The 22,515-nt window shown below is 43.1% G+C and overlaps 1 long non-coding RNA gene across 1 annotated transcript; it reads left to right on the forward strand.

Moving 5' to 3' along the window:
* The first annotated feature begins 2,834 nt into the window (after positions 1–2,834).
* LOC111772959 (uncharacterized) lies at positions 2,835–20,491 on the forward strand. Its single transcript, XR_002807156.2, has 3 exons — positions 2,835–3,040; positions 16,639–16,887; positions 20,179–20,491. It is a non-coding gene; the product is annotated as an uncharacterized lncRNA (long non-coding RNA).
* The last annotated feature ends 2,024 nt before the right edge of the window (positions 20,492–22,515 follow it).

The raw sequence follows: 22,515 nt of genomic DNA on the forward strand, positions 1-22,515 counted from the left end.
CCAGGAATCTGCATTTTTACAAAGCTTCCTCAAAGATTTTGATTCCAATCATAGTTTAAGGACCCATGTCCTGCACAATAGGAAACAATCTGCCTGTTGGTTTTGGACCCTTCTCCAACTCTGATTTTCTGTTAGGATTTATACTTCATGTCCAACTGCATGGTCTTTACTTTTGTTTTCTACTTTTCTAATCCTGTCTCAGTATTGTCATCTGGAAATGAGTCCACCTTGTTACACAAAAATATGGCACTTTCTCTTATCTTTTTGTTTGGTCGTTTTCTTTTTAGCCTTGAAAGTGTGCTAAATTATTTTAATTTTAAGATATACTCTTAAATGTTAAAATAATTTTACATTTATAGGAAAGTTGTAAAGATAGTAGAGAGAGTTCCCATGTACTCCTCACTCATTTTCCTGTCTCGAACAGGTAAGCATGGCTCATTTGTCAAAACTGAGTCATTCACACTGATACCATACTATTCACTGAACCACAGACTTTATTTGCAGTTAACTAGTTTTCCCATAGTGTCTTTTTCACATAATGGGATCAAATCCAGGAAATCAATTGCATTTTGTCATGATGTCTCCTTAGTCTTCTCTGACCTATGACAGTCTCTCACTTTCCTTGCTTTTTATGATCTTGACAAGTTTGAAGATTACTAGTCAAGTGTTTTGTAGAATGTCCCTCAGTTGGTGTTTGTCTGATGTTTCTCTTTTGTTCGATGATTAGGTTGGGGTTTTGTGTTTAGGGGAAGAATTCTACAGAGGTGAAGTGCCCTTCTACTCATGTCATGTCGGGGAGGACATGAGGTCAACATGACTTATCACTGAGAATATCAAACTTCATCACTTGTTAAGTTCGTGTCTACCAGGTTTTTTCACTGTTAAGTTATGATTTATCCCTCTCTGTACTCTATTTCTTGGAAGTGAGTCACTAAGTCCAGACACTCTCAAGGGGAGGGAAGTTAGGCTCCACCTCCTGGAGAGGGGAGTATTGACATATAGTATTAGGAACTCTTCTAATACTAAGTTTTCTAAATAGTATATGTTTGGTTCTTTAAATCCAGGAATTTTCAAAGTAGGGACATTGGATAAACTGGATTATCATAGCAGCATTGCTCTGGACAAAATGACGACCACTTCCTCCAACTTGTACAACAATTACACATCTTCTTTTCTTGAACTAGGTCTATAGCATGGGTACTATCTTTAGGATCTATCAGAATATCATATGCTGCTTTGATAAAGATTATTTCCCGAATTCTGAGGGTCACTAGGTCAGCTGCCTAAGCCAGACTTTTAAAAACCCAGTGAAAAAGACCATGCCATGAAAAGTACAATTGCCAGTGTCTCCATGGAAACTAGAGTACAAAAGGGCTGTTTGCCTAGAAAGGTCTGTTTATTTTATTTTATTTTTTTAAACTATCAAGAATAACCCTTTGAGATGTGACATTCTGTTTTCACAAGCGCACTCAAGGTGTCAGACAGAGCCCAATTTTATATTCCTTGAAAATAGAGCACGCTGTAGTGTTTGCTGGACTTTTCAACATGTCACTTTCAACCAATTTTATGTACAAATGGGTTACAGTCCCATGAAAATATTCAGAAAAAGAGGAAACTGTTTCAAAAAGGAGTATTAAGTATTATTACATTGAAAGCCATTCAGAGTGGAAAACCTTCCCACCCAGCCTCCAGTCTTTCAGGGGAACGAGGAACCAGAGTATTTGTATAAAGTGGGAAAGTCTCATCTTTACCAACTGGAGGGCTGAGGGGAGCTCAGTTAAACTGGTCGTTCATCTCCCTCCTTTAACTCATACTTGCTGTGGTGACATGATCTTGGAGTCACTTTCAAAGGCACCCTTGGTCCCCTGTCTTCTGCAGCACTTATTTCAATTCTCCCTCCACTGTGGCTCCAGGACACGCTTGCTTACCCCAAGATCAGGTCTTCAGATCTGTGGAGAATTTGTTACATGAGATTTATTGAGAAGTGTTGGATTACAGGGTATTCCAGGAGTCATTTCCATCTTTAAAATAATATATTCATTTAGACTATCGAGGGCTTGCTTCTCAGATCTGTCATTTTAAAATATGCCCCTTTTGCACCAATGCAGCTTTGATGCAACCACGTCTGAGGAGCAGCCTTTCGAGGTTGTGTCAAGACAAGAAGCGGGGATAATTTAAGGTGACAGGGCCAAGTTTAAAACAGAGGCCCAGTGTTCCTTATTTTGGGGACTGGGCTTAGACTGAGCTACTTTGTGGCATCTAGAGCTTTGGAGAGAGCTTCTCAAGTTTTACTCTCTACTCTCAGGAAAATGAGGCTCTCCTCCACTGGCACGGATGAAGTCCTTGTGCAGAGTGCATTTTAGAGACCTGAAATCTAGGGATATCGTGTGAATTAGGTGGCGTTTTTGTGGACTCCCTGAGCTTTCTCCTTGACAGGGTCTTTTATCATTGAAAATATTTTGTACTCATATATTCTGTACACAAATATTTTGTGCTTCAAAATGAAATGCCCCTGCTGTTTTATCTTGCTGTCTTATTGAAGTGAGAACCAGAAGTGGCCAACTCTTGGAGAAACGATTCGCCGGGTGAAGGATTCACTCTTCCCCTCCTATGAGTGTTTCTCTTGTTCTGCCTTCCAGGCATGTAGCCCCTGTTGTAGCCTTAAATGGTGGCCCCCTAAAGGCTATGTTCAAGTCCTAATTCCCAGTACCTCTGAATGTCGCCTGATCTGGAAAATGGGTCTTTGCAGATGGAATTATGTTAAGGATCTCAAGATGAGATCATCCTGGATTAACTGAGTGGACTCTAAATCCAGTGACACATGTCCTTGTTAGAAACAGAAGAGGAGAAGACACAGACACACAGGAAAAGGCCAAGTGAAGACTCATGGGAAGATGGAGGCCACTATTAGAATTATGCTTCCACAAGCCAAGGAACACCTGGAGTCACCAGAAGAGACAAGGAAGGATTCTCCCTAAGAGCGTCCAGAAGGAACAAATCCTGCCAACATGTTGATTTCAGACTTCTGACCCCCAGAACTGTAAGTGTTGTTTGCACCCACCAAGTTGCGGTAATTTGTTATGGCTGCCACAGGAACTTCATACACCTGTGTTCATTATTATCGACATTGCTCCTTGGGAAACCTATTTCACTCCTTCGTTTTGTACTTACCATAGTCAAGGCCTTGGAAATATGAACACCAACAGGGCAAGTCAGTGCTTTTGAGGAGTTTGTAATCTGGGTGTGGGGAGAGAGGGAGATGGGTCTCTACCAGCCCTGATAAACAACACCAGACACATGCAGATCCCCAGGTTAGCCTGTGCTCAACCCTCTGTGCTTTGCTGATGGCAGGGCTTCTCAGCCCTAACGCTATTGACCTTTGAGAGAGATAAATGTTTGTTGTTAGGTTTCCCTGTACATTGTAAGATGATTAGCAGCATCCCTGGCCTCTACCCACTGGATGCGGTAACAAGTCCACCCCTTCCTCCATTATGACAATCGAAACTGTGTCCAGACATTGCCAAATATATATCCCCTGAGGGAGCAAAATTGCCCCTGGTTGAGAACCACTGCTGTATGGCCTTTCTCTTTCTGGAACACTGTTGCCCTTGACTTTCTGACAAGTTCTCGAAGTCTTTCTTGATTCTCAAATCTGGGTGCGCCTCTTTCATTCCTATGACACTATGCACAAACCCTAGTTAAAACAGTTGTCTTAGCTTTCTGCACTTTTCTGTCTGAACCTCTGCTTTCCAGCAAAATCTGAAGTTTTGTAAGAAAAGGTGTGTGTCTTTGCATCTCTGTTTTCCCTCACACCTAATGTTTGTTGAGATAAGAAGGAAAGACCTACTGTGGTCACACTGTGGGGCCCCAGAGGAGACAGATGTGCAAGGCCCAGCAAAGGAACAGTTTATTACTAGAAAGAGCTTTGTCCCCACACCTCAGGGTAGCCTCATGGGAGGCTGACTGGGCCTTGTGTGGACCACAAAGCCGTCTTTTGTGTCCCTGGCCTAAAGCCAGCAATTTGAGCAGTGTGGGCAGCTTTTGAGATCCCTTTTCTCTGGGCCAGCACTCCCCAAGCTTGTTTTGTGGCTCAGCAGCCCCTTGAGATGGTTCTGGAAGAAAGAGTCTCAAGGTAATTGATATTTAGAAAACCCTGCCTCCTACATGTCCCTCTTAGAAATTCGCAATGCGCATTCGTAAAGATGAAAGATTGAGATGAGAAATTTGTTTCACGTTATTTAGATCATTGTTTTCTGAACTTACAGGACCATGGAACCTAAAACATCTAAGAAATTTGTAATGTCATAACATATATTTTGGGAATTATTAACTCAAATTCATACCCTAATGTCATCCATCTGAGGCAACAGGTACACACTGGCCCATGTTGCTTTTTATTTGTTTGTTTTTAGATTTAAATTAACATCTATAAATCAGAAGATTTCTCCTAAAAATGAGTTTGGAGGCTTTCTTTAATTTTTCTTTTCCCATTTGGTATGAATTGGGTGGGACTGAACAGTATCTGCTCAGTTTAAAGGGGAAAAATGCTCTCCAGTAAACCCAAATCCCCATTGTTTCCTTTTATCTCTCTGAAGGAAGCTGAGGGTCAGATGCCTTTCATTACATGCTTATTCTCTCATTTTCCCTGTAAGAAGAGAATACTGCTCTCTTGGAAATGAGGATAAAGAGAAAGGCTTGACGGCTGTGTTTGAGCTTTGAGCTCAACATCTTGAGTGTCTTATATGTGGGCAGTGTCACCTCTTGTGCTGGGATGTGAATGCCTTCCATGGAGAGAAAGCAAGGGAGGGGAAACCCAGGCAAAGCTCATCAAGGGAGACAAAGACCGTGTCCCTCCAAGGCCCCAGGTTGCAGGTCTCAGCACCCAGGATTCCACCAGAAGCAGACCATTCTTCCACTCCTTTAGCAAAGAAACTCTAAGGAGAGTTTCCCTGAGGTAGGAAGTCCCACGGAAGTGAGGAATCTTTGAGGTGGATATAATTAGATAGCTGGATATGGGGAGGAGGCCTTCCTTCCTGCTGGACTGAATGGCAACAAATAAAGAGATTGGAAAGTGTAGGGTGTGTCTAATATGTCTGTGGCAAGACCCGTTAAGAAATTGTTTCTGCACTTCTGGGGGATGGGACAGGGATTTGGCCACAGACAAAAGGAAGAGAAGTGAAGGTCATTGAAAAGGTACTTATGGACTCAGGCTCACTGGAGTGGAAGGATGTTGACAGATTCTGGTTCAGACTCCTCATACCTAACACTTGGACAGATTTATTCACATTAAGAGGTAATGATAGATAGCCCCAAACGGGCGGGGAGTGGGGCACAAAGACTTAAGCCAAAGAAAGGGTCTACAATGGGAGAACGGCAGACACCAGGGTGGCTGGGATGCACTCTGGGTGGGAGGGCTGCCCTCAATGCAGACTCATTCTTTGCATTCATCTAAGCTCCCCTGACTGAGGGATGATGGTGACACGAATCTAGTTCTCTCAGCCGGCCAGGCATTTGGACTTGGGTGTCAAGGACAATGATCATGCATTCTTCCTAATTCAGCCTGTCTTTGTGAAACTGTTTACTTTCCCCTGAAAGAGTTAAAGTGGCGCCTCACTGTGACGGGTGCAATTAAAACGTCATTTAGACACTTGGAGAATAATCTGGCTCCAGATTTTAAAGGGTCTCGAATAAGACCTCATGGGCCCTTTAGGGAGGGAGATAACATTGTTATTGGTGTGAAAGGAGGGTGAGGGAGCACGGGGTCATGGTCTAACCCAGGGAAGATAAATCTTCCTGTGCTGAGCAGAGGCCTGGCCATCTCCTTGTGATGTGGACTTTATATACAGGATCTGACTTGCGATTCATTAAACTGTTCCCATTTTAGTCACCAGTGCCCATGAAGGCAGATCTGTGCAATCTCATATTCCAGGAAGTAAATGCAACGTCGCAGGCCAATGAAATTGACTAGTCTGACAGGAACACACAAACAACTAGGACGTAAGGCTGCACCCCGCATCCCCCCGCCGTGTTTATTTAGGAGTGGAGGTCCATTAAGTGCTCTGTGATGGCCTTCCGATAACATGCCCACCTTTGCGGGGCGGCTGGGGCTGGATGTCTGCCCTTAAATGTGACAGCTGACATTTTTGGATACACTTAAAGATGGGCTTGTCCACTACACTGCAGAGGAGAGAAACCACACATTTTAAAGTTATAGCATCTCTAACTGGTGCTTAGGAACAAGTGGTTCTTTTCAGAGCTTTCCGTTTATATCGAAGTCTCTTTCCCCTGTGAGAATATTGTAAAACTTGGCGTTAGCTATTGGGAATCTACTGCTGGAGGGAGCAACATTTCAACAAGTATTTATTGGATGCGCAAGGAAAATAATGATGAGTTACATGCACTTTATCAACAGTGTAAATTTTGAGGGATATGGAGGTGAGGCAGAGACCCCTAATGTTTTACCATCTTGAACTTTGAGTCTTAGGAGTGAAGTCTCTGAAAGTTTGGGCAGTGAATTGTAGCTTTCAAGGCCACAGTCTACTGACTAAGTCATATTTCTGTCAGTTCCCCCCAAGCTCGAAAATGCTCTCCCCATCTGAACTTCATCTCTGTGCTTGTTCATTGCTCCTTGTCCCCTACCCCACTAACAATACCTGTCTTTGATCTTTTTATTTTCATTGATTAATTGATTGATTGATTCACTCATTCACCCAATATTAACCGAGTGCCTGGCACTGCCACGGTGCAGGGGACACTGCAGTGAACACCTCAGAGAATTCTCTGTTCTTGTGGAGCTGAAATTCTGGGGTAGGGCAAGGGGAGAGACAGATAAATAAGTAAGTCATTAAATAAAGATGATAATTTCTTGGAGTGATTAAATGCTATGCTGAAAGTGAAGCAGGGCGATGGGACAGAGAGTGGGGTGAAGAGCACGCCTGATTTAAGTTGGGTGGTCAGGGAAGGCCTCACTGAGGAGGGAGTTCTGAGCCGAGATGGGAAGGTAAAGGGCGGCCACGTGGCCTAGAGGCAGGTGTTCCATTTGGAGAGGGCCAAGGGCAGGATCAGGTTTGGATTGGTTCAGAGACACCAGAAGGCCTGGGAGGCGGGGAGAGTGTGAGCCAAGGGGGCAAGTAGGAGATCTGGGGAGGGCCAAAGGTGTACAGGGCTCTGAAGGTCATGGTTAAGGGCGTGGGTTTAATTCGAGGTAGGAGGGGAATCCAAAAGAGTGTGTAAGCAATGGTGTGATGTGACCAGAGGTGCATTAAATCAGCCTTGCTTCTCTTATCTTTTTAGGGCCACTTCAAATGTAGCCTGTGCTGTGAAACGTTTGCAGCAGAATGAATCCCTCCTGGGATCTCAGACTGACAGTGTGACCACAGACTAATGAAGGGTCATGATCTTCCTATCCCATTGCCTCCATGCTCCGTGAGGGCAGGAATTGTGCCTTGGTTGGTCCTGCTTCTCCACAGTGCTTTGCACACAGTGCCTAGTCAATAAATGTCTGCTGCATTGACCTTAATTATAAACTTCTGGAGGTTAATAACACTTGCCCAATTTATTTTGTAGAATTCCAAAGGGCCCTTAAGAAACATTCTTTAATGATCAATCGGGCTCTTGCAACAGTGGTATAAATGGATTATCACACAGCTGGCTCCCACCAAGTTTGGAGCTAATTAGGGTTAACTTGATCAAGAGAATTTATTCAAGTTACCTTCCTTGGTCCATTTGTTTCCTGCAGGTTATTTTAGCATGTTTCTTAAACGCGTCAGTGTTTGGGCAGTGAAGTCAAGATTAAAAGCCCAGACTCTGTATTGCAGGTCCCAGAAAAAAATGTACATTTTAATGGCTGCTCCTCTAACTTCAAAATTAAACATATTACATTCTTGGGAGTACGATTTCAGCTTCTTTACATTTATGACACAAATGGAACCATTCGCCCTCACTTCAGTCTATAAAGGCAAGACTCATTAGAAGGAGGAAATTTCCTTTATCATTAATAGGCCACACTCACATGATAAAAAACGTCTCCTCTCCTCCCACCTCCTTCCCCAAAACTTCGATTCTCATTTTAAGCAGTTCCCACATAGACTATTTATCTTCCACATTTTCCCAACTCTCAATGGCACCATTATATCCTTTATTTGGAATCATAAAACTTTGAGAATAAAAAGAAGCAAATTAATCCTCCCAGGGGAGAAAAGGAAGACAGATCCTGCCAGCTTTTAAATTGTAGGATTGGACTGGCCTCGAAACAGAGTTTTCTTTTTCAACAACTTAGCCGGTGGGGGGAAGTGAATGGTTATGACAGAGAATCCTGAAATAAAATGCAGAATTATGCAAACTTGTTAAAAACTGACATCTTGAAATGAAAACTGTTGAAAGCCTGAGGAATAAACAACGCGGGCTGGAATGGGAACATTTTGAAGCTACGAATGGGTTACTCAGCTTTTATTATTCACAGCGGAAAATAACCTTGATCATGATGTGAAAACCACAATTTCCCTTATTTGTGGATCATACCAGATTAAAAAGCAGTCAGGGAAGAAGTGTGGCTGGGCGAATTGAACCCCGTCCGAAGAGGCAAGTGCTTGGTGTCCAGAATTCTGTCCTGGACGCTGGCTTGCTCTGTCCAATTGCATAAGTCGCTTAACCTCCTGATGACTCCTTTCCCATCATCAGCCTGGAATTAAGGAGTCGGCCTTTCCTCTGGGGCCTGAGATCTGGATTTTCCTAACTGCCAATTGGATAACAAATTTGCCATTGCAATTTGCTCTAAGGAGTCTCAAGGTTGTTGTGAAAACAAGCGATAAAAGTCAGTTAACGAGCCGGCTGCCACCAGAACAGCCAATGAGAAAACCTAAGGGCATAGAATGCCTCAAAGTGAATCTCCAGGTTTGGGGTTCTGGAAACAGAGTCTACGAATAGTAAAGCCTTTATTATTTTATTCTATTTTATTTTTATTACTTTTTAAATTGTGAGGTAGAGTCCCTGGATAATTGATGAATATCGTGTTCTCATAAAGTAAAACGAAAATCACTGAATTAAGAAACAGTATACAAGCACAATATTATAGTTTAAAAGGATCTTAGAGATAATCTGGTCTAGCAGTTTCTTTTTGCAGGGGAGGAACTTGTCGATGCAAAAAGTGACCTACCCAAGCTCAGGGAACCATACATAGATCCTGATGTCACTGGAAACATGATTTTGTTGGTGGTTTAGTTAATTCAATAATTTGAACAGGAATCCGCAAAGAATGCTGACAATGCCAGAAGTTTTTGCATAACAGTTAATTTGATGGTAGAAAGAGAGACCCCGAGGCAATGGTGGATAATGTCTTTTATTACAAAAGAAGTCTTCTGAATCTAAAAGGGGGTACCCTTTAGAAAAATGATGGAGGCATAGCTGTTGATTACAATGTTTAAATTGCAATAATAATTTTTTTTAAGTTTAATTTAAACTTTCCCTCCCTCCCTCCCTCTTTCCCATTCTTTCTTCCTTCCTTCCTTTTTCTTTCTGTGTCTCTCTCTTCTTTTACATTTTTTTTTTAATTTGATGGGACATTCTGGAGAAAAACTAGAGTAAATCTAGGCCTTGGTGACCTATCACTGAGAGAAAAACCAAGAAAGTGGAGGGGGGCCGATTCACATGGTGGAGAGGAAAAAGCTCGTGTGATTTACTCTGACTTGCTAATTTTCAGAAGGAAATTAATAAAATTGATTCCAGCAAAAACTCTAAGTGGACAAACAGAAGAAAAACAGGTCAAGAACTGTGGATATTTAGGGCAGAGAGAAAGTTCTTAGAGAAATCTTTCCCTCAGGGAGAAATAAATATTTAGGAGAAATCACGAACTCTAAGGATCGTTAAAGCAGAGATCACCCATAGGATGGAAGAGAACCCTCCCACCATCTACTAATCCCAGTTCCTAGACTCGGCGGTGGGAACATGATTAGTTGTTGTGGGTTCTGGAAGAAAACGGGACCTTTGGCAATAAAGCCCTGGAAATATGTATTTTTAAGTGCTATAAAAGATGTGGAAAGCAACTTTTCTTTTCATCCTGGGGACTAGAAATAATACACCTGCAAGGACAGATGAATGGCATAATGTTGGCATTCAATGGGGCATTAAACATGTTGCGCCACGTTTATGGGGTTTTCCTGTCATTAATTCTAGGTAAAATAAACTTTTAAAAAATGTTTTGTTGCGTTTTTGGATCGTGTTTATTTTTCACCAACTTGCTTTTCTTTGCCGTTTTTTTCTGCCAGGTTTTCACGTCTATTATGTTTTCTTGTGTCCGTCATGCTCTTGGCTAATTTCGTAACTGGCCTGCCTCTGCTATGGGGCCTTTCTTTTTCCTTCCCCTGCCCCTTGGAGTTCTTTCTTTCATTCCTGCTGCTCGTGTTTGGACCCATGTCAGGGTTGGATGTGGTTGGTTCTGCTGACCGCAGTCGCTATGGTTGGTCTGTGGCGCCCTGGGATTGGCAAGGTCTTGGACAGACTCTCCAGGAGCTGCAGAGATTGGGGCCACTTGAATCTCTCCATTACCACGGTATCCATTCTACAATCGGTTGTGATGGCAAGGCCTTGCCTTTCTTCCTAGTTCAACTTGTGGCCTTCCTCCTTCATTTTGTCTGCCTCCTTCAAAAAAGTTCCCTTCCCTATTAGCAATACACACACCATTTGCAGCTAAGGGAGAAAGAATGGTGTTTTGGGTGGAGCAATGCAGTGAGAATTAGGAAACCTGGGTCCTCTGTCCCAGCTGCCACTCACATAGTAACTGTGTGATGCTGGACAAGCCACTAAACTCTCTGATGTTCAGTTTTCTGAGAGGTTTGGATAAGACTAGTGCGTCGTCATCTCCTGGGATCGATAATCTAGGTAATTTCTCCTCTGGGACTCCAGGTATGATAGAGGAGGCCAGCAAAAAAGGAGGGGAGCAGAACACACTGTCTTGATGAAGTGGAACTGAGAGACTCAAAGGGGTAAAATTTGTCTTGAGACTTACAGAGTAGAGTTCAAGGACTGGTCTTATGGGACTCCTTGGAACTTTTGTGAAAAATTGATTAATTTAGTCAATGAATAATTATGGAAAGCTTACTATGTGCCAGGCTTTGTTCTGGGTGCCTGGCACATAGCAGTGGACAGATAAGACAGATCCCTCATGTCATGGATCTTAACCATTGTTAGTGTTTCAGGTGGTCATAAGAGCTGGGAGTAAAGTGCAGCCTGCTAAGGGGAGGGTGAAGGGATGCTGTTTTATACAAGGCGGTCAGGGAAGCCCACTCAGAGGAGGCAGCATCGGAGCAGAGACTAAAATAAGGTAGAGGAGGGAATCATGTAGATGTCATGGGGGAAAGAGCATTCTAGCTGGGGGAAACAGCTAGTGCACTGAGGTAGAAGGAGGCCAGTGTGGATGGTGCTGAGGGGGTGGGGGATTCCTAGACTCTGCTACGAGGTCTATCACTGTATCCATAGGCCTAGTGTTGGGTAGACTCGGAGGCTAAGCAGGTGCCCCAGGGGTTTCTCCTGCCCATTCAACACTTGACCTTAGGGCCTGCCTGGTGACCAGGTGATGGGTAAGGGATCTTCTAGCTCTGTATCCTGGATCCTTCAGGCCAGTGATTGTTTATTTTATTGAAGACTGGTCATCGATGATCTGAAGAGCCTGTGCTAGCCTCTCTGGAACCTTGTTTTGGTAGCTTGGGAAGAATCTTCCCCTTAATTCCAGAGAATTCACCATCATTACTGTTGCATAATCCTTTGGTGCCTGTCACTATGGACGCTGGGCCATTTCTGTGTTTAAGATCTCTTCTGATCAGCGCTAGGGATGCAAAACAATGAAGACAGGTTCCCTCCTGGTGCTCAGAGAGTACTCTCAGGCTGATTTAAGGAACACCCATGTAGTTGTTTAGACACTCAAGTCCGCTGAGAAACTCGAGTCAAGATTATTTATCTGACTGGTAGAGAGCCTCTGCTGGCTTCAGACCATGGGTAACTGATTGGTGCTTGTTCAACTGAGAAGTAAATTGAACAGCTCCGTGACTTACTCCACTTTGCAAACGAATTGGAGGGTGTGGCAATGTATCCTCATATCTTTGTAAGACCCTTCCCTGACTCAGGAAAAGAATCCCTTGTAATTCCTGGGCCCAAGCAGCCAGGCCTTGGGCAAAAAGTATATTTGTCACACTAAGAACATTAAAGATCAGAATTTGATAGGCCCTTCAGTAGCTGGTAAAGATAGGGTTAGCTTAGTTGCCTTCACAAGGAGAAACTTCTGAAAAAGAGATGTCCACTTTCATCTGAATGGTCTTGTTCTCATGGACCCACATGATAGCAGCCAGACTGCTTGGTGAACAAACAAATGTCTCATGGGTCCTCATGCAGAAAATGTTTACCAGATGCACCAGCAGCCCCTCTGCTTGCTGAGCCTGCTTTTGCAGCTGTGATGTCAGCTCTGGGCTTTGATTCATAAGGCTTCTTAGTCAGAAATCCTACCCTTCTGCTTCTCCCCAAATTCCACTGTCCCCCAGGCCCAGCTCAAACTTGCATCTTCCATGAAGGTGCCCCAGATCTCTCCATTCTCTGCCTTTTCTGAAACCCTACAGCACTCTTGGCTGTCCCCCATTTCCAAATCATGATCCTTTTCATGGCCTGTCTCCTCATTTTGAGTAGGAGTATCTTGTAGTTAATTCAGAGTTTACCTCACAGGGCCAACCATCAGACCTTTTTCTGTAGTCTTTTGGTTTCTTAAAGCCTTTTCTTTTTCATTTGGGTGTCCCCAGTGCCATCATGGTGACACATCGTGGGTGACCATCAAGTATTTGTCCCAAATTGAGTATAATTAGCTGAATGAACTTAGGTATAGCACAAACACTATGCCTAGCATAGGATTTATTCTATGTTATGAAAAACTGGTATGAACGAACAGAAAATGCAATCAGAATACTAAGAGGTACATGTCTACAAGACTAGATGAGATAATTCACAGCAGATGCATTAGTAGACAGTGTTTGGCCTCACTAGTTATAAGAAAGCAAAATGATCACGCCCTTCACTCATGGGTGCTACGACTTGGGACTGCATATGCCTTGCTGGCAGCGGTGTACATTGGTGCACAGCATTGCACGTTGATAATGTGTATTTTGAGTCATAAAACATTCATATGCTTTGACACGATAATTCTGTTCCTGGGAATTTATTATAATGAAATAATCCAAACTAAGGAAAAAAAGTCTACAGTTTTTTCATGGCTCTGCTCCTTATGGTTTTAAAAACAAAGCTGCAAACTCCATATCCAATAATAAGGGTTAAATAAAACCTAATACATATATGTTCTGTGGAATACTCTGCAACCATTATAAAAAGAACTTATAGAGGTTTTGTACAAGTTGAGCCACGGTTTTAAATATAATATCTAATGACAAAGCAGAATATTTTCATCATTCAGTAGCAACACTGAATAGGGGAAAGAGGGCTGAGTTAGAACTGGAAGAGCTGGAATTCAAGGGAGGGGGTCTTTATTTGGCTTATATTTTACCCTTCTGATCCTTGGAGTCTTCATCTATAAAATGGGCACAAAAATTTTTACCTCTTAGGATGAGATATCATGTGTGCAAAATCCAAGGTCTGAGCATAAACGTCATACTCAGGGAATGTACGTATTATTATTAGCAAAATTTACTGTACCTATAATCTACACTAAGGTGACAAGTAGTTAAGGATGAATCGAAAAAAAGAGGTTTTGGTGTTGCTCCCTACCGCAGTGGGAATTTTAGGAGGGACCAATTGCTGAGATGATGAGGCAGGATTTTAAAGGATGGGGAGATGGAGTGGGGAGAGCACTGTAGGATGATGAGAAGACAAAGATGGGGCAGTGAGGTGGCCATCTGCATGGGTTATGGAGAAAGGCAGAGGCTGGCCTGATTAGTAGAGAGGGGTGTGTATGTTAATAAGTGGTGGGACAGGGATGTGGGCAACATTCTAGGGGTCTTTGCCAGTATCCATCTTTGAAAGAAAGCATCCTCAAGTGAAAGTGAATATTTGAAGGGTAAGGTAAGATTTGGTGGAACGCGGAAGCTTCTGAAACTCCTTACTGATGGAATGGAAGGAGTTAACTAACTCAAACTTCATCCTCTGCCTCCCTGCCTATCCCAATACCCAGTCAGGAAATGATCCAGGATCAATCATTTACATCTTAGTATGAATTCATGTCTACTTTTTCCTATTTTCAACAATCAATCAAAATTCATTGAAGAATTCTTTCAAGTATTTGCATTTTAAATCTTATTCTCTACTACAGAATGAAAAAAATTCCTCCATGTGACAGGAATTCTAATCATTGGGGACTGTGGAGAGAGGCATATGTTTAATGCTGACATTGAATATGTAAATTGTTGGTAACTCTGTCTACACATAATGCCACCCCTACTATAACTTTATTACTTTGCTTATTTGCTCATTAATTTATTCACTTATTCATTTATCCATCCATTCACCATCCATCCACCTTCCACCCATCATCCATCCATCCATCCACTTATTTAGCAATCGTTCATCAAACATGTATCTTGTGTAGGCAGAACGTCAGATGTTGGTATTATAAAGGTAAATATCACGTAGTGTCAGTCCTTGATGATCTTGGAAGATTATGCTTGAACAAAAGCCTTCTTCAAATACTATCCAAAATATTTTTTTGTGTAGAATTAAATAGATGAAAGAGAGCAAAACAATAAAAACATTCATGGCTATCTCTTATCTAGAAGCTTTGAACACAGTAGGCAGCTGTGAGTCAGCTCTCAGAGGCCTCCAGTATAAACTCCAAGTGGGGTGTTGTACTGAGCCCCTCAATATTTGGTCCCTAAAACATTTCCAGCCTCATCTCCTGCCCCTCCTCATCGCTTTCTAATCCATATTCCAGCTACCCTGTACCAGCTCTTACTCCTGAGCATGCTAAACATTTTTACATTTCTGTGCTATTGTGAACATGCTGTATACATTCTCAGTCTGAAACATTTCTTTTCAGTCTCTCAATTCCTAATATTCCTTCCTAATCACATTCTCTTATCAGTTTTTCTGTGAAGACTTCCTGGTCCTCCGCAGGTAGAGCAAGTCACTGTCTCATTTGTGTCCAAGAGATGCCCTTGACCGATATGAGACTCGTAAGATAGCAGACATCTGGGTGAAGTGGGAAGCATGTGTGATTCCAAAAGGGATGGAGTTGACCACGGATGCTGACTCCAATCCTCACAACACTCAAAAACTGCTTGACCTCTGTCTGGTTATTCAACATCTCCAAATTCCTGCCTTTCTCACATCCTCACTGTTTGCCTTATTGCAAACAATAACGCCTCATTGAGTTGTTGTGGGGATAACTGAGGCATTGTGAGGAGAGGAGCTGGTCCCAGTGCCTTACACATGGGAAGTACTCAACATTTGCTCACTTGTGTCCCCTTATTGTCATCCTTGGTGTGTCAGGCTCTGTCACAATGCTGTGAATGCCTCAAGGTCAAGGACCACCTTGCAACATCCAGAGAATACTTGCTTCTCAGAAGCAAAGCAATACAGCATAGTGGCTAAGAGCAGGAACTACGGCACCAAACTCCCTGGCCTTGGGGAAACTACTTGAGCTGTCTGTGACTCAGTTTTCTCATCTGTCAAATGGGGATAATAATAGTTGCTGCCTCATAGGAATGTTATGAAGTTTACCTAAGGGCCTGGCTAGGGTAAGCTCTCAAAAAGGTTGGCTATTTGGCTATTATTAGTAGGTGCTCAAGAACTGTTTATTGAAAGGCTGATGAATAGATTTTAGTGTGTGATAGTCTCAGGAAGTCTGGCTAATATGAAGGTGTTTATTTGGTTCAGAATGCCTGTTCTCGACCTACCTATAATTAGTTTCTATGACTAGGTTACTATTAAGTTGAGAGGAATTATTTTCCTGTGATGGTCAATGTCCTGAAACACTAGAGGTTAAATGCTACTTATGCTTTGAACATTCAAGTGGAAATTATTTTGTTGGTTTTAGTAACATGGATGAGTTCTAAGGTAAGTAGTTGGTCAAAAGTATAAGTTTTCCTGTAAAGCAGTGACCAGAAATATCTGAGCTGCGGCCTCTGAGAATGTTTGGAAATATTTCCTTCAAGTCTTACTTCTCCCACCCTAAAAGAATCTGTGTTGTTGGCCTTTTGTTGGGGGAAATTCAACTAAATGAAGGTAAAACCTCTGACGAAAGAGCCCTATCTTATTCTTTGCATCCCATTCAGCTTCCAGAACAGTCCTGGCCCCACAACGTTGCCCACTAAAGATCTAGAGCTCACTCTCTGAAATTCCCATGTGATCATCGCTGGACCCTAAGGAAAGTGTTAGTTATGTATGCATTTCATTTCTGACTATGAGATTTAAAAAAATATGTGAAACAACATCATTTTCTGTCAAGAGGATTGGATTAGGGAGACCTATGGCTGAGTGTCACCTCTGCCTTCCATTAGATGAATGACCTTCATGTCTTCAACCACTCTGAACTTCTCCTTCCTCATCTGAATGTGAAGCAGTTGGACATTAATTATGATAATAGCAAGGATACCGTATATGCATATTTGTCTTTGGTCCCGAGCTAACATTTGCACCAATCTTCCTCTATTTTAGATATGAGATGCTGCACAGCATGGCTTGATGAGTGGTATGTAGGTCTGCTCCTGGGATCCGAACCCACAAACCCCGGGCCGCTGAAGCAGAGCATGTGAACCCAACCACTACACCACCAGGCCAACCCCCAAGGATACCACTTTTGACTGCTCACCATGTGATGACACTGTGCTGAGTGTGGTGGTATATCCTCGCCTAAATTGCCACATCATTCTCAACAGTAGCTGCCTCGACCTCCCTGTGTTACAGGTGAGGAGTGTAAGCTGAGGGGTGCGGAGTCATTTGCCAAAGGTGTAAACAGCAGCCTCAGGATTTGAGCCTGGGTTTGTTTCTATTTCACAAATCTATGAATAATCGTCGATTTGTGACAAAGAGCCTTAACATGAATGAGGTTTTTCAGGAAGGATTAAGAAGGGACTTTCCCAGTATATTAAGAAGTATGTTTGCCCCACTTCTCTCCCTCATTCCTTCTCTCTCTACCCTCTAACGCTTCTTCAATCAACTCTCTGGCCCACCTTACAGAGGGGTAACCTTCCTGGTTACTGGTTACCTCCCTCCATGGTACCCTGTACTTCTCTTTCCAAATGCTTATAATACTGTTAAATAATTAATTATTCACTTAGTTCTTTAATGTCTGTTTCTGGCTACAACATAAGCCCCACAACGGCAGGGCTGCCACTACATATTCAGCCTGAATCCAGAGTTCTTGTAGCCCAGTAGACAAGGCCAACAAGAAATGCTTGTTAAGAGGATGAAAGAATTAGCACTTGTGCCTCACAGTGGAGGTGGTCAGAACAAGCCAAGATGGGTGGCTGGTGAATCATGGTAACAATTCTATTCAATGTCAGGCCTGCCTTTCTAATTATGTACCACCCCAGCCATGGGCAGTAGAGGGCTAGTGAGCATGCTCCACTGAACACCAACGACTGTCTTTCAGGAGTGCTCTAAAAGATCCACTTTGAATTGGATGGGTAGTTACATCTGATGATTGTTCAGGTCCCTCACAATGTGATCATTTGTTCATTCATTTAGTCAGTCACTCTGTTAAGCACTCATCACTGCTATGAACATTTACTGAGCACTGTGCTAGTTGCTGGTGACATAATTGTGAAAAAGAGCTTATGCTCTGGTAGAAAAAAATACTAGCTGACATCATCTGAGTATCTCCCCTGAGTCAGATAGTATATAGTATGCTTTACTTCTAGTCTTCACAATGACCCTGCAGGTTATTACAACAATGTTGTGAATGAGGGCACAGGCTCAGCGGGGAGGTTATGTGGCCCAGCTAAGGCCACACAGCTAGGAGGTGGCAGAGTTAGGACTCAAACTCAAGACTGATAAGATTCTAGAATTCTATTCCATGAGATAAAAGAAAGTGTGACTTGGATGGACAGCATATCTGTGAAACTTTGAGTGTTATTAAAGCAACTTGCTCAGTTATTTGTGCAAATTTGCTTTTTAATGCATTGCACTAATGCACGGAACCCTAATTCTCCACTTAAGGTGGTCCCCGTGTGGAAAGGGACAAATGCAGGCCAACATATAATTAAGGATTGTTAAGGAGTTCTCCCCTGGGATTTGTCCCTCAGAAGGCTTCACCAGGAAGGTCACACGGAGGTAGTCTGAAAGGAAACAGAAGCCCCACAGATGCACGGAGGTTCAAGAGACAGAGCTTTCCAGACAAAGAAAAATCTCACATAGATTACTTATTTTTCATTTTGAAGGAGAAGGGGTTGTAGTTTGTTACTTTTTGAGGGTGCTATATCGAAAGGCCACCATGCCCTCCCTCAGTCCCCCTTTGGTGCTCATACTGACTGATGATATTCTCTCTGGCTGCAAATGAAGAGCTTTAGAGAAGAGAGTAAAACGCATTTAGACAACTGTTACCAATGATGATTAAAAACAGGAAAAACAAAATTAGCCAGCAATGAGAGAATTTTTTCACCTCTGAAGGCAAAATAGTGTCTTGTGATGACCTGAGTGTAAGGAGCTCTGAGTTCAGGTCCCAGCACTCATTCGCTATGGGAACTTGGCCATGTTCCCTGACCTCTTTATACCTGAAATGGTAATGGGCTGAGGTGGACGAGATCAGAGGGTTTCAACTTCGCTCTGGGGAGCTACAGAGATTCTGGGAAAATGCTTTAGGGAGCAATGTAGGGGTCACAGGGGGATGCTGAGGTGGAGATCTGGGACCCCCGCTTCTGCTTCAGCCCCAGCAGTTCTGCTCTTATTTGCCTTCTCCTTTGGAGATTTCATTTTAACAAAGTTTTCTTTGCTTTAAAAGAGATTCACTGGGCTCCAGTCTCTGCAGCACCTCCAAGGCTCCTTCCAGAGGGGTCCTGGCCGCCAGCACCAGGGCTGGGTGAGGCCTTTGTGTGACCTGCAGTACCTCGGTTACTTTGGAGACACCCAAGTCTATTCACATAGGGCTGAGAACCAGGATTTGGCTTCGGGTCAGGAATCCTGACGCTATCGGTGTGGGCTGCGGAATGGAGCCACGGGACTTTGCAGAGAGTGTGATTTTCTGGGAGCATACGAAGGAAATTTAGCAAGTCATTAAGGAAACGACTGGTGAGCAGTTCGTGATCTGCGCCAGCATCAGCTTATTTGCATGGTTGATGGTTGAAACAGGATCCTACCTGTAGCTTCCCTCTAGTGGCTCAGAGCCAGCCCCTCTGCAGTCTGTTGTGTCTCAAAATCTTCTAGGTTGCTGCGCACCCAGAATTGCTGGGACAATTACAAATCAGATGTGCCGGAGACTCAGGGCAGCAAAGAACAAAGGATGGAGCCAAAGAAAGATGTCCCTTGTGGCTTCCCCCTCTGACGGGGAAGTGCTATTCTCAAGTGGTGTTCCAATATCACGTAAAGAGCTATTACAGGATATAGGCCAGCGGTTGGGCTGTGTGACTCTAGGCAAATTACTCCTCCGAGTCTCAGGCTTTTCCTCTGTAAAATGGGGATAATAATTGTACATCCTTCACAAGACTGTTGTAAATTTTCCAAGGGAAAATACCTGTATGGCACTTAGCATGGAGCCTGCCATGTAGAAAAACAGTTATTCTTTTCATTTATTATTTGGTTTTCTGGAACTTCACTATTTCTGCAATTCAAATGGTGATATGATAAAGCAAATGGATGAAGATGCCACTGACCTTCACGCCTGGGGGACAATGGCTATATGTGAGTGTGCACGTGAGCAGGTGCATGTACAATATGCTTAGATATTGCATAGAAATCATGTAAATATATATATATTTGAAAATTTGGGCCATGGAGTGTTGTGTCTATTCTAACCACGCCAAAGAGGTAAGAAAAACGTTTCAGGTTTTAATATGTGCAGTCCTGACTAATGTCAAGCTCTGCTCATTTATTCATTTAAGGAAAACTCACTGTCTCCACTCCAGGTTAGGCCTTCGTCTAGATGCAGAGGATGTATACGGAATTCCTAGCTCAGAGGCATTTACTGTAACAGCTGGATAGACACTCAATCATTCAACAAATACTTATTCAGTGTCTATTTTGTGTCTGGCATCATTCTAGGTGACATTTGAGATGTAAAGAAAAAGAAGACGGGTTCTTTGCCCTCAAGAAACTTATGCCCTGCCAAGAGGAGGAGCAGTTTGTAGCAGCAACAGTCACACCATGCCCAGCAGCTCACCGAGCATGCCCCTCCTTCAGGATCCTTCCGTTCTACATTTATATGACCCATAGGGGCCCCAAAAAGTGATCCTTCCCGGATAAAAAGGCCAGTTCCAAGGGTCACCTGACAGCTGTAATGTCAAAAATATCAAATGGGAATCACTCTTACTCCAATTGTTTTCCATAAATTAAAAAACAAAGTCAATTTTGACAAGCCCTTTAGTCACCCCCATGTCTTATCTGACTTCATTTCCAGTTCCATGAAGTGGAAACAACTGTGCCCATTACATAGATGAGGAGTCTGGAGTTCACAGGGAATTTATGTCACTTGCTCCAAGTGGCACAGAGTGAGCTTCCTTGGTAGAGTGGAGTCGAGGCGGGGTGCAAGCAGCAGCACATTAGGGGGCTTCCAGGAGCCTGGCCTCACTTCGAGAAAATAATATGCCTTCACCGAACCATCATATTCTTATTTTTCCTGCTTCTATCTGAAGCAGCAATTTTGAACCTCTTTTGTGTCATTGCTCATTGGTGACCGATAACCTTTCGTCTAGTGGCTGTTTCCTAGTTTTCGTCATCTCTATCCCAGCTGCCTTCTCAACTATAGCTCGATAGATCATCTCTCTCTCGGCCTCATCCATTTAGATAGAGTCTTTCTATTCCACTGTGTCTAGTTTTTATTTTCCAAAAGCCCTGTGTGCTAGAATTTTAACGCTGGAGTCTGTTTCCTGGTTGAGTCTTGTCTCTGTTAGCCAATGATATCATGTTTCTTTTGAACACATGGCCGGTGGTTTCATTCTCTGCCACATTTGGATGCTGTTTATGGCTTCTGTGAGGGAAAGGTTAATTTCCCTTTTTGGTGTCTGATTTTCTTCCTTTAAGACATAAACAGCTGACTTAGTTTTAGTTGGAGTCAGAGATCTTTGTGTTGACCCGAATCTCTTACAGCCTCTGAGTATTATAGTGCTTGACCAATAATGCGGTAAGCATGCTTGCAGCGATTGCTCATATTTATTTTGGCTTTCAACTCCTATTGTGTCTACCTCTGTAAAAGCTTTCCTGTCTGCTCTCTTCTCCCCATTCTTATTACTCCCATTCCCATTTAGGCTTCTGTGCCTCTCTCTCAGGCAACCACAGTGGCCTTATAAACGGTCTCCTTGCTGCAACTCTTTCACTGTGTTCCTCTCACCCATTTCTGCCAGGCAAATCTTCCAGAAGTACAACTCTGATCCTGTCACACATCTGCTCACAAACCACCCATGAGCTCCCATTCCTTAGAACATAAGTCCAAACTCTTTATATAGATTAGTCCTTAAAGCTCTCAGTTCAACCTTGAGGTTTCTATGAGCTTTCATAAGACTCTAAGCCAAGCAGAATATCTGGGAACTCTATCAAGTCCTCTAAGAAGTACTTTTCTTAACTAGTAGATCCCACTCAGCCACACATGGTTATAGCATTCTCTTTACCTAGAATCTCTCCCCACTTTCCTTTCTCTCTACACAGCCTGGATGTCCTTCAGGCTCATATCAACCCCATCCCCTCCGGAAGCCTCTCATCTTCTTGATGCCTTTCTCTTGATGTCTTTCTTGTTTGAATTCTCAGTATAGTGACTGCAGTGATATTTACCAGCTAAGTGGCCTCTGTTTATTTCAAGCATGAGCCACAAACTCTACTAATGTCTCTCTAGTTAGTCCAACTGTGAAAGTTGAATTCAGATATAAACTGGATGGTTTATACTTAAAGTGACACAAACTTTTCCCCCAGACCCCTAGAGTGTGGAGACCAGTAAGAAATTGTAGTTACTGATGTAGGTGACTCAGAAAGTTTTATTTCCTATGGCCTGGGCCTGATCAACGGATGCCTCATGTGGTTCAGATCCTCGCATGTCTCCACCAACTCTTTCCCCAAACCGTGGCTCCTCATAGGGTCCAGGGTTACACAATCCTCTTTCTACTGTACAGGCTGAACCAGGCATTTGTAAACACAATTTCTGCTCCCTTGGTGTGCCCTCTGAGTCACTGGTACCCTCTTTGGGCCTTTCACATAACTGCCATTGGCTCACTTCCTGGACACACCCATTCACTCACTGCACGAGTTAGCATCTGTCTCCACATTCCTCTACTTCCCAAGCACAGCCACTATTCTAGAGGTCTTCTGTGTCCACATGCGTGAGCAATTCAACCCCTTGTTCTCTCAGTTCCTTATTCTTCTCACCTCTAGTGACTTCCCCTCCAAGCCACT

The sequence above is a fragment of the Equus caballus genome, chromosome 3 (assembly GCF_041296265.1).
Source record: "Equus caballus isolate H_3958 breed thoroughbred chromosome 3, TB-T2T, whole genome shotgun sequence".
Taxonomy (NCBI): domain Eukaryota; kingdom Metazoa; phylum Chordata; class Mammalia; order Perissodactyla; family Equidae; genus Equus; species Equus caballus.